Source organism: Bidens hawaiensis, unplaced genomic scaffold (genome assembly GCF_021521415.1).
Source record: "Bidens hawaiensis isolate Kalapana, Puna unplaced genomic scaffold, B.hawaiensis_p1.1 tig00002442_1, whole genome shotgun sequence".
In the NCBI taxonomy this organism is placed as follows: Eukaryota; Viridiplantae; Streptophyta; class Magnoliopsida; order Asterales; family Asteraceae; genus Bidens; species Bidens hawaiensis.
Window position 1 is genome coordinate 2347602 of NW_027491135.1, and position 11217 is coordinate 2358818.

The window sequence follows — 11217 nt, forward strand, 5'->3', positions numbered from 1 at the left end:
ATTACTACCCCTTTACCACTTTATTCTGGATTTGGGGGAGAGTGGAATTTTTTTTTTACATTTTATTTTACAAAAGGGCATGCTGAATCATATATCTATCCATATATCGGGAATGGAAAATACACTTACTTGCGCTATTTCCGAGTACATTGGTGTACAATCCCAACTGGAAAGGACCTAACTTGCTCATTCACACTTGTTCATGGAATTGTAGATTTTTATGCACTTATATCAAAACTTGTTTGAACTCACTAGTTATTCATTTAGTTGACTTTATTATATATATATATATATATATATATATATATATATATATATGTTATAGGTACAATTATTAGAGGATGAAACGGACAAGACACTAGGACTTAGGCTATACTAATAAATGGACAAGTTGTTAATTGTTCTTGTATGTTCCTTGTATTTCTTCTAACAAACTTGTGAACTTGATGTTTATATTAATTAATGATAATATTGTCACTTAATAGTGTCACATGTGTTTTGAGTAATATGTACGTCACACTCAGGCGTTTCCGCTTTAGCCGGGGTGATATATTGGAAAGGTGTTGTTATTTTTTTTGGAAAGAAAGGCAAATTATGTCCTCATTTCGTTGGACCTTTCAAGATTCTTGCATGTGTTGGTACTGTTGCTTACACACTCGAATCCTCAAGAGATTTCAAACGTCCATCCGACGTTTCATGTTTCAAATCCGAAGAAATGTCTTGCTGAGGGAAACCTCCACATACCACTCGACGAAGTGCGCATCGATGAAACCATGCAACTTGTCAAGAAACCAGTAGAAATTATGGATTGCAAAGATAAGGAAACTAAACATAGCCGCATACCTTTGGTAAAGGTTTGTTGAGAATCCATGCGTGGCGCTGAATTCACTAGTGAACGAGAAGATAAAATGCGAACAAAGTATCCTCAACTTTTTTGTAACGGATTCTTCTACTTAATTTCGGGACGAAATTCTTAAAAGTATGGAATGTTGTGACATTTGTCAGTTTTTCGTATTTGTATTTGTATTCATTGAACCAACCCATTTTTTCATTTCTATGTATTTGTTCTTAAAAGTTATCAATTTATATCAATTTCAAATAGTAAAGTTCGTATCCGTTCATTATCTATTCGTATTGTTCAATTAACGAATCTCCGAGCTATTAAAGTTTATAAAATAATCAAAGTTTAAAACTATACGGGTGTAAAACGTAAACAATCCAAGGATATTAAAATATATTAAATTTTGATTAAGTTATATATAATTATAAAGTTCAAGGTTTAATGTGTAAATAAAGTTTAAAAAAACAAACTATAAGGTTATTTAGAGTTCAAGGGCCAAAGTGTAAGTTATTTAAAATTACAATAATAATAATAATAATAATAATAATAATAATAATAATAATAATAATAATAAATATAAATCCGGCACATCCCTCCTGTCCTACCCCTTTTTCCAATCAGAAAGTCCGGCCGCCAAATTCCGGTGCCGGCAACATTTAAAACAACGTTTTAAGTCCCGTTTGATCCGTTATTTTATACTAACGACTTCTCCATTAGTTCTAAAAATTAATATGTGATTAACTTTTTCATTAACAACCTCATTAACCCGTAATTAATCCCCACCCATTGGAATATAATAAAACTCTAATAACTCGATTTAAATACAATACAATACCATTTAGGCTATAAATAGGACGGTAATCTTCATATAAAGTTTACTTTTCGGGCGAGTCTAGTTCGTCATCAATCCCTAACCCTTAAATGTAATTGTAATATGTATTCTTATTGTTTCTAACCGACTAATATAATACCTAACATCAAATATACAAACATCGGTCAGATTAAGAGTATTGAATCCTAGGGTTAGTAATGAATATGATCAACCGGTAGTTACTATATATATCTATATATATTATATTTTCCGATTTTAATACACAATGTAGATTTTGGTCCAGTTGTTGTGTAAAAGTGTTGCGGTCATGAAGACCCAGGTTCGAACCCGGGTCACTGCACCTCCATTTTATATTTTTTTAACCATGTTTATTAATTATAATAAATTATTTATATGTTTATAAATCACTATAATAATAAAATCATTTTTATAGTTAAATAAAAGTTGTTTTAGATTATGTTAGCATTTTCGTTCAAGAGTCAAACTTTTTCAAACCCGAACCGCTCGTTAAAACTCGTAAAATTATATATCTATCTATATATATATATATATATATATATATATATATATATATATATATATATATATATATATAACATTGTACCTTATAAATTCTAAACCGACAAACGGTTATACTAAAATATAACATACCGGTAACAACCAATTACGTAAACATTATTTAATCTTAATATTGTAATAATAAATCGTTAAAAGCCATTGGAATTAAATATTAAAATAAATTAAAATGTGTAAAAATATATATATTAATAAAAACATATGAACTTTTAAACCAACATTTTATTCCATTAAATTAGTTAGTAATTCTCGTGTTTTTATTATTTTAGCTCGTAAGATTCGATCGTTCAGTTTCATATAACGCGCTTACCATATTATTTCCAAGTTGTCATCCAATCTCAAAGGTAAGTTTCTCACACCCCTTTTTACCATTTTTAACTATTTTGGGGGTATCATATAAATTCTATCAACCTTACAATATCGTTTATTCATTATTTACAAACTACAATTCGTTACATGGACTTATGTGTTTATTCGTTACATGGAATTGTGTGTTTAATTGCTTACTTGCTCAAAGATTACGTGCTCATGGTTTCCTCATTAGGTATGATCATACGCCCCCGTATGCACTCAGGACCTCACTGTTAGAGTGGAATACGGACCCCCGATCCGAGCACATTTTGGTTGTTACCAAATGGAAAAGACATTGCTTTTGCTATTATTACACTAAGTTTCATGGAATTGTACGATATTTATGTACTTATATCAAACTTGTGTGGACTCACCAACTATTCAATTAATTGACTTTATTTTATATATATATATATGCTACAGGTATCTTCTTTAGAGGATGAAATGACGAAGATACTAGAAGCTAGGTTATTTAAATAATAAACTAAGAAGACGTTTGTTTTATTTCTTTCCTTTGTATTTGTTTATTTGATCAACTTGTGTACTTGGTAGTTGAGTTAATTAATGATATTGAGAGAACGTCATAGAGACCAAGATCTAGCCGCTAATACGATACATCAACACGAAATCGATACTTTAAATATAATACTTTATTGATAAATATGGTGTAAATACATTAGAGAGAATAATAAGTTATGGAGAGGATAACTTAAAATATGTACAAGTTCTCTCCTAAATTATAAGCATAACTCCCTATTTATAGGCTATTTACAATATACGTTAAATACAAAGACTAAACCGCCTATAACTTATTCGATCGCTACGGACACCAAAACCGTGCACTAACAGACTCCCCCTTTTCCGTAGCTATCGAATACTTTATCCTTGAATACTTTAACTGCACATCACCAGTCACAAACCATGCACTAACAGACACCCCCTCATCTTGAGCTCTTTGTCTTTAACTTATTTGAAGCGCTTGGACTGCCAGTCTCTGCAACTATGAATTCCATGTTCGTGACACACATGAACGACTCGTTGGAACTGCATAGCCAGGTCGTAATCTTCTTGGCGTTCAAACAAAATCTGCTTCCTGTATAGCACGTCGTTGTCTGCCTCTGATAAATTAACCAACCACATCGGGTCGATTATCTTGATGAGCTCGGTCTGCAGTCCTCGACCACAAACAATAACGGCCTCGCCAGTACGATTGTCATAGTACCAACGGTTGAAAGACAAATAAATATCTTGAGGCATTGTCTTCACAGGAACCTTTTTCATTGTCTTTGGCTGCTTCACTTTCAAGACAAGTTTCTTCCAGCCGGTCCTTGGATCAATCTCGTCAATGCGCTTACGTCTTGGAACCTGGGGCTTGAAGAATTTGAAGCCATGATTGACCTCGAACAGTAAGTGTTGATGAAACCACTCAGCCGTTCGGTGACTCCCACGATTGATAAATGGACGCATCGCGAGGGTACGTACATCCCAACGCGGTAGAGTTAAAACATCCATTATCCTCTCGTAATACTAGACACCCTTTTCCCACTTGACTATACATACTTTAAGGTCTGAATCATAGAGCCAGGAGACGATATCACCATGTACCTTAGAGACAGTCTTGTAGGTAGTCACCTGAGTAGCTTCAATCCAAGCAGCAGCATCTTTTCTTTCCTGATCTACATACCGATAAGCACTGATGATCTTTCCCACTTTCTGACGTTTGAACCATCTTTCTATGTCATCATCAGTCACTTCTTTGAGTGAAGGAACTGTTCGCTGCACAACCTTTTCTAGTTCATCCTCAGTCTCTTTAATTACATCTTCGTGAAATACCGGAGCACCTTGATCAACGTTTGCGTGTTGATACAAGTACGGGTATTCTTCAGCTGTTACATCCTCCATCTCAATCTCCTCGTTCTCATAAATAAAATCCGTATCCATAAATAACGGATCAACTTCCATTTCTTCTTCATTGATCACTTCGACATCGGGCTCAGTTTCTAAAGCAGTCAACTGATCGTCTTTCAGCCCAAGCAGAATCGAAATCTGCTCCCGTGTCAAAGATCTAACAATAAACTCACCTACCTCTATCTCATCTCTGTTCACCACACTTCTAACCACCCCCGATCTATCCATAAATATCACCATGTTAGCCTCAATCATTTCAATTGGCTTGGCAGCTGTTGGATCTTGATAGATAATTATCTGCTTGTTCGAATCTTCAGCACCACTAACACCAGCACCAGAGGATGAACCATGTGATTATTTAGGCTCACCTCCTGCATCAGATTCGTCAGGATCGTCATTGTCATTTTTAAGTTTCTTGAGGGCATCTTATTTACAAGTTAATTGTAAAATTAACTTTTCTTGTTCCTTTAATTTCACCCCCTGAGACTCAACAATCGTACGTAACGACTTAGTCTCCTTCTAACAGAAAAAATGTAACTCATCATTCGTTGTTGATTCTCCATGAGTCGTTCTTGAGTTTGACGGGCAGCTGCCCGTCCCCACCACTTCTGTAGCAGGTATTATATGATCTCTCTTCCCCATCTCCTTCCCACAAAAGTTATTATATATTTCAACCTCTGATAATAATCGATATTATTATTATGGCGGGTATGTGTTGCGGTGTGGTTGCTGATACAAATACTAGTACTAATAATATTAATATTAATATTAATATTAATGCACCGTCGACTAGTGAACCTAGTGGCGGTGTACAAGCTAGGCGAAGAAGGATGGAGATACAACATCTCCAATTATTTGCTTCGTCAAGCATGATGGTTTCTATCCCTCGTAAGCGAAAAACCATGGAAAGTAGTTGTGTTGATATTAATATCGCGTCAAAAAGGCGCGTAAAATCGGATAATTCGAGATTCGGGTTGACGGTTGTGTGTGGGAGGAGACGAGATTTAGAAGACGCGGTTGCGGTAAAACCGTCGTTTTGTAGAGCGAGTGGTTCGGGTTCGGACGATCGGCACTTTTATGGCGTGTATGATGGCCATGGATGCTCACATGTTGCTATGAAGTCTAAAGACCGGATGCACGAGATAGTGAAGGAGGAAGTCGAGAAGTGCGAGAAGTCAATCGAATGGAAGGAGACGATGGTGAAGAGCTTCAGTCGAATGGATAAAGATATAACCGAATGGAGCAACAGTTTTTCCAGCTCGAATTGTAGATGTGAGCTTAAAACTCCACAGTGTGATGCGGTCGGATCCACTGCTGTCGTTGCGGTTGTGGCTCCGGATAAGATTGTTGTTTCAAACTGTGGTGATTCGCTAGCTGTGCTTTGTAGGAACGTTGTTGCTATTCCTCTTTCAACTGATCATAAGCCTGATTGACCTAATGAACTTAAACGAATCGAAGAAGCTGGTGGTCGTGTTATATATTGGGATGGTGCTAGGGTTCTCGGCGTTCTAGCCATGTCTTGAGCAATCAGAGACAATTATTTGAAGCCGTATGTGATACCGGAACCGGAAGTAACCGTAAAGGAACGGGCGGAAGACGACGAGTGCCTTATCATCGCGAGTGACGGACTATGGGATGTTGTATCAAATGATTTCGCATGCCGTGTGGCACGTATGTGCCTGAGGTCAGAGGAGGTTCCATCGCCACCACGGTCCGATGGTAGTCCACTTAATGTGGCAAGTGGTGAGAGCTCCGATAAGGCGTGTTCGGATGCCGCGATGCTGTTGACGAAATTAGCCTTGGCTAGACACAGCACGGATGTACAGGTTCTCTCTTAAATTATGAGCATAAACTCCCTATTTATAGGCTATTTACAATATACGTTAAATACAAAAACTAAACCGCCTATAACTTATTCGATCGCTACGTACACCAAAACCGTGCACTAACAGATATTATCGTCACTTAATAGTGTCACGTTTGTTTTGAACAATCTATACGTCACACCCGGGCGTATTCCGCTTTAGCCGGGGTGTTACAACCTTTGACTGTCTTGACAACAACAAACTTCTTCATCTGATATGTCGATTATCGAGCCTTTGACTGCACATAATCTTCTTTTTCATCATATCTCATGACCTCGATCATTATTCATCTTTGACGTGTTATGTGTAAAAATACCACCCGTAGCTTGTGACTCGATTTCCTTTTCTTTCCTCTGAAAATCTTCAGCTGCTTCCAAGTGTTCGGTTGTACAGAATGGAATTCCCTAATCAGAGTTAGAATGAGTATACAAATAGGGATATTCCTTAGTTGTCACGTCCTCCATCTCAACCTCATCATAGTCAAAATTCATATTCCCAGATGGAACACCTTTATCAAATCTCACTTCTTCTACATCTTCTACCTCCACATCAACATGTTTCTCCAACTCATCCACTGCATCCTTGTTCAAATTAAGAAGCAAAGTGATTTGTTATTTTGTTAACGAATGGTCAACAAGCTCACCTTCTTCTATGTCATCCGCTCTAACCATACTCATAACCACCCCTCGTTCATCCACGAACAACATCATCTTTACTTTAAGCGTGTTCATTGAACTTTCGTGGAATTGTGATATGCAACGAGATCTTTCCTTGATGACTCCCCCTGAGCAGGAATTTTACCAGAAGACGAAGCACCTAGTTACTGATCAGCTTCGCCTGCCTCGGGATCCTTATAATCATAATGATCATTCAATTTCTTTAGCTTATCATCTTTACATGCCAATTGAAGTATAATAACATCCCGCTTGTTCAATCTCTCCCTCTGAGCAGTTCCCAGGGCTTTCATTTCCTGGTTCTCTCTTTGAACAAATTAAACATGTCTCATCATATGCCTCTGCTTAGCCCTCATATGTTCTTGAAATACTCTATCAGGTTCCATTTGATTCTCCTGCATGTGAATCATATTCAACAGCTAGAACATCTAATGTTGTACCGGCATGTTGTAAAAATTAGGATGAATCAGCTGCATAGGGTTGACGGGTCTATTAAACAGCATGAACGAATAATCTGGCCTCTACTTTGGTCATTCAGTTACTAACTGGTTGTAGCCAGTATTTCTTGTGGAGAAGGCACTGGAGACAACATAGATTTTGAAATTGACATGAAGCGTGGATCTGATGATATTTTTGTCATAAGTGTAACCACCGGTGTACTCGGTGAAGTAGTAATCATTGGTGTCAGTGGAGTAGATACATTAACAGGAGTAGACACCACAATCCTTGGAACACGTGGTTTTGGCTCTTGTATCTCAACACCAGAACCCTTCATGGTTCTCTTCTTCTCAGGTTTGCTAAGAACAACAACCTTTCCTTTTGCTTTACGCTTACGAGCTCTCACTGCAGCATCATTTCCATCACCTCCTAGACCACCATCATTCCTACCATTACCAATACCATCACCACCTTCACGTTCTAAATCCAAATCATTGTGGATCCAATGATCATTAGGTGGAGCGACATATTCCTCACGAACCAGATGCCCAATTAAACGTCTAATCCTTGGCTTTGACTTATCTGTCTGACCATGGTATACTTTAATTCTTCGCATCGTTTCTTCATTCATATGGTCCAACTCAATAAGATAGCTCTAACAGCCATGTCTTTTGACAAGGTCCGGCTACAAGTGATTAATGATCATCTGCATGAAGCGAGGATACATTAAGAACTTGTTCTTACGAGTAGTGTAGTTTTCCTTTAGAATATAGAACACCATCTCTGAAAAAATGAACGACTTGTTCAATATCAAAGCAACAAACGCTGATTGGATAATAATCCCGCACTTGTCATACTCGCTTTTTTGTCCTCCAAGTCAGTGAATAAATACGTGTAATAAGTACTAATACTGCTCATACAACTTCACCTTGTTGTACATAGACTTATTCAAGTCTCCATTATTCTTTAATCTTCTAAATAACCCCTTGTTAAATCCCAATCAAATTCACATTGATTATCCACCGAGTCAGGGAATCTCAGTACCTTTCGAATCACATCCACATCAATGATTAACTTCTTTTGTTGTACCTCAGCAGTGATGTGATTCTCAATTGACACATACTAGGCAGTCTCATATAATGGCTTGAGTATGCTATAATGTATTGGAAGATTAGTAGATATAGCATAATAAATTTTTGACCTCTTCAAAAATGCTATAACACTCCCGAACATCGCACAACCAAAGAAATAATCTTCCAAGTAAGCACGAAGTTCTTCTTACATAAACTAACAGATTTGTCGCATGCTCTTCTTCTTGTGGAGCGTCGGGAATTTCAACAGGTTGTTCAGCCTGTAAGTTCCAAAGCAGGATCTTTCAATGTGATAGGTATAAACTCGTTGTTAGGGGGAAACTAACAACGAATTGATTCAAGACAAGCAAGTAAAAACAATAATCAACACACGATGGACTTCAAAACACACATTATATTAAACGTTAGGTGCTTAAACCCTTCAACGAGGAATACAATATGATAAGAATCAAAGACCATGTAACCCTACTCCTTACACCGTTTTGCTAATGATCGACTCCCCATAATGACATAGTTACAAAGTATATATAATACCAAACATACTACGGCTCAGCCCATACAAAAAGCCCACTAAAAACATGAGTATTTATTATTACATGGTAGCCCAAAACCAAACCCTACTAGATTAAGTAAAAACCATAAAGTCTAGCCCAAAAATCTCCCACTTGGTTTATAGCTTGATCTTCACTCGTGCTCCATCACTTCAACATCAACCTCTTCGTAAGCACCTGCCCATAACACCATACGAATAATCGATCCCACCATACCGGTATACTTCTTAGCAGCTGGCTCAAAAAGTAGTTAAGCCATAATTTGAAAGTCGCTAAGGGTCTTGATATCCTTTTCTCCAAACTTCAACTTCAACAGGTCTTGTTGGTTAACAATACGGTACTACCCCTTCTTAGCCGTATAATAAATGTAGCCGTCTCACCATCATAAGTCGAAAACTTCAACTTATCAAAACATTGTTTGCTCAAAAAGTTCCAGAAATTGGTGGCCTTTGGATCATGATTCGGGTTGTGGAAAGGAGCTTGTATTTAATCACTCAAATTAACTTTTGTTGGGCTAGTATTAATCTGGTTTGTACTTGGTTTGGGCTTATATTGTAAACCGAGATCTCTAGATCTCGGTTGGCTTTTGGTTAGTATTTGGCATGTATGTAATCTCTATATAAACCATGAATCTAGGTTTATTGTAAAATTTGATGAGTGTGACGTGATAGACAGAGACGAGAAAGATATAAGTGGTTTTGTGTAACTTGTTATGCTTAAGCACTAGACGTTTAATATACGTGTGTTTTGAAGCATATTCATCGTGTTCCTATTGTGTTTGTTTACATCTTATTGAATCAACTCGTGTTAGTTTCCGCCTAATCACGAGATTGTGTGATATAACATTGAAAGATCCGCTCAAAGGACTTACAGTTGGTATCAGAGCCTATTGACCTATTCTATGCTCGGTTGGGATATCACATATTCAAGTATTGTGATTTTGTTATTGGTTTGGTGGCCGGAGTATTTGATTTTCTGGTAATCTATTCGTCGGAGAAGGAAAGAGGATCTTTTGGTTGAAGATTGACTTAATTTTGGTTAAAATTCAAATTCCAGAGATTTCGGGATTTAATTTGTTACCAAAGTTATATGGTCAAAGCTTCCTTGGGTTTTTTGGAAGTTCTAGAACAATTTACATCGTTTTCGGCCATCACTTGGTCGTTGAAGGTGAATTATGTTTGTTCTCGGCCAAATATTTTAGTTCCCAGCCAATTCCGAGTGTTCGTTGTTACTTTTGGGTGTTCTCGGTCAACTAAGAGTGTTCTCTGTTGAATTTCCAAGTTCTCGGCCACTGTAGTAATTGTTCTCGATTGGTTTTTGAGGTTCTCGGTTGACTTCCGGGGTTCTCGGTCAAAGTTGATTGTTCTCGGCTGTGACTGTGCATCTGGGCCTGTTCTTATTGGGCCTTAGGAAAACTAAAATATTATTTGGACTTATATACTGAACTAGATCATTAACTATATATCTAAGATGGACAAAGTAACTAATAATCCATAAAATGTTGCACTGCATCAAAAACTGGACTCCATCATAGGAACTGCTACTCGTGTACCCCGTTTGTTTTCTTCTGAGAGGTTTGCCGAGTGGAAGTTTAGATTTGAAAAGTATGTGAAGATGAAAGATGCCAAGATTTAGACAAGCATTGTTTGAGGTCCTCAAGCTATCAGTTATAAACGTGAAAATTCTGAAGAAGTGGTTGTGAAGCTTGTTGAATTGTATGACGATGCAGACTTTGAAAAGATTGAAGATAATTATAGTCTGCAAAGGCATTGTGGGAAGCCCTTATTGAGGTGTATGAGGGTAATGAGGACATGAGAAGAAGCCGAAAAGATCTCTTAATTACAGAAGTTTAATATGTTCAATTATGTTCTAGGAGAGTCTTTGGAAACACAACTGCAGAGATTTATATTTCTAGTGGCTGGAATGAGATCTAAAAACATGAACTTGTCCGCTACCGAGACAAATAATAACTGGTCAACTCCCTGCCACAGAGCTAGGATATGAATGTTGCTGTGATTAAGAAGACAAAGGATCTCAATAGGTTAACTCTGTTAGAAGTAATGGCAATCATCAATGCTTGTGACATTGAT

General features: G+C 37.1%; 1 pseudogene; it reads left to right on the forward strand.

Moving 5' to 3' along the window:
- The first annotated feature begins 5136 nt into the window (after window positions 1-5136).
- LOC143619462 (protein phosphatase 2C 37 pseudogene) lies at window positions 5137-6346 on the forward strand (annotated as a pseudogene).
- Window positions 6347-11217: the final 4871 nt, after the last annotated feature.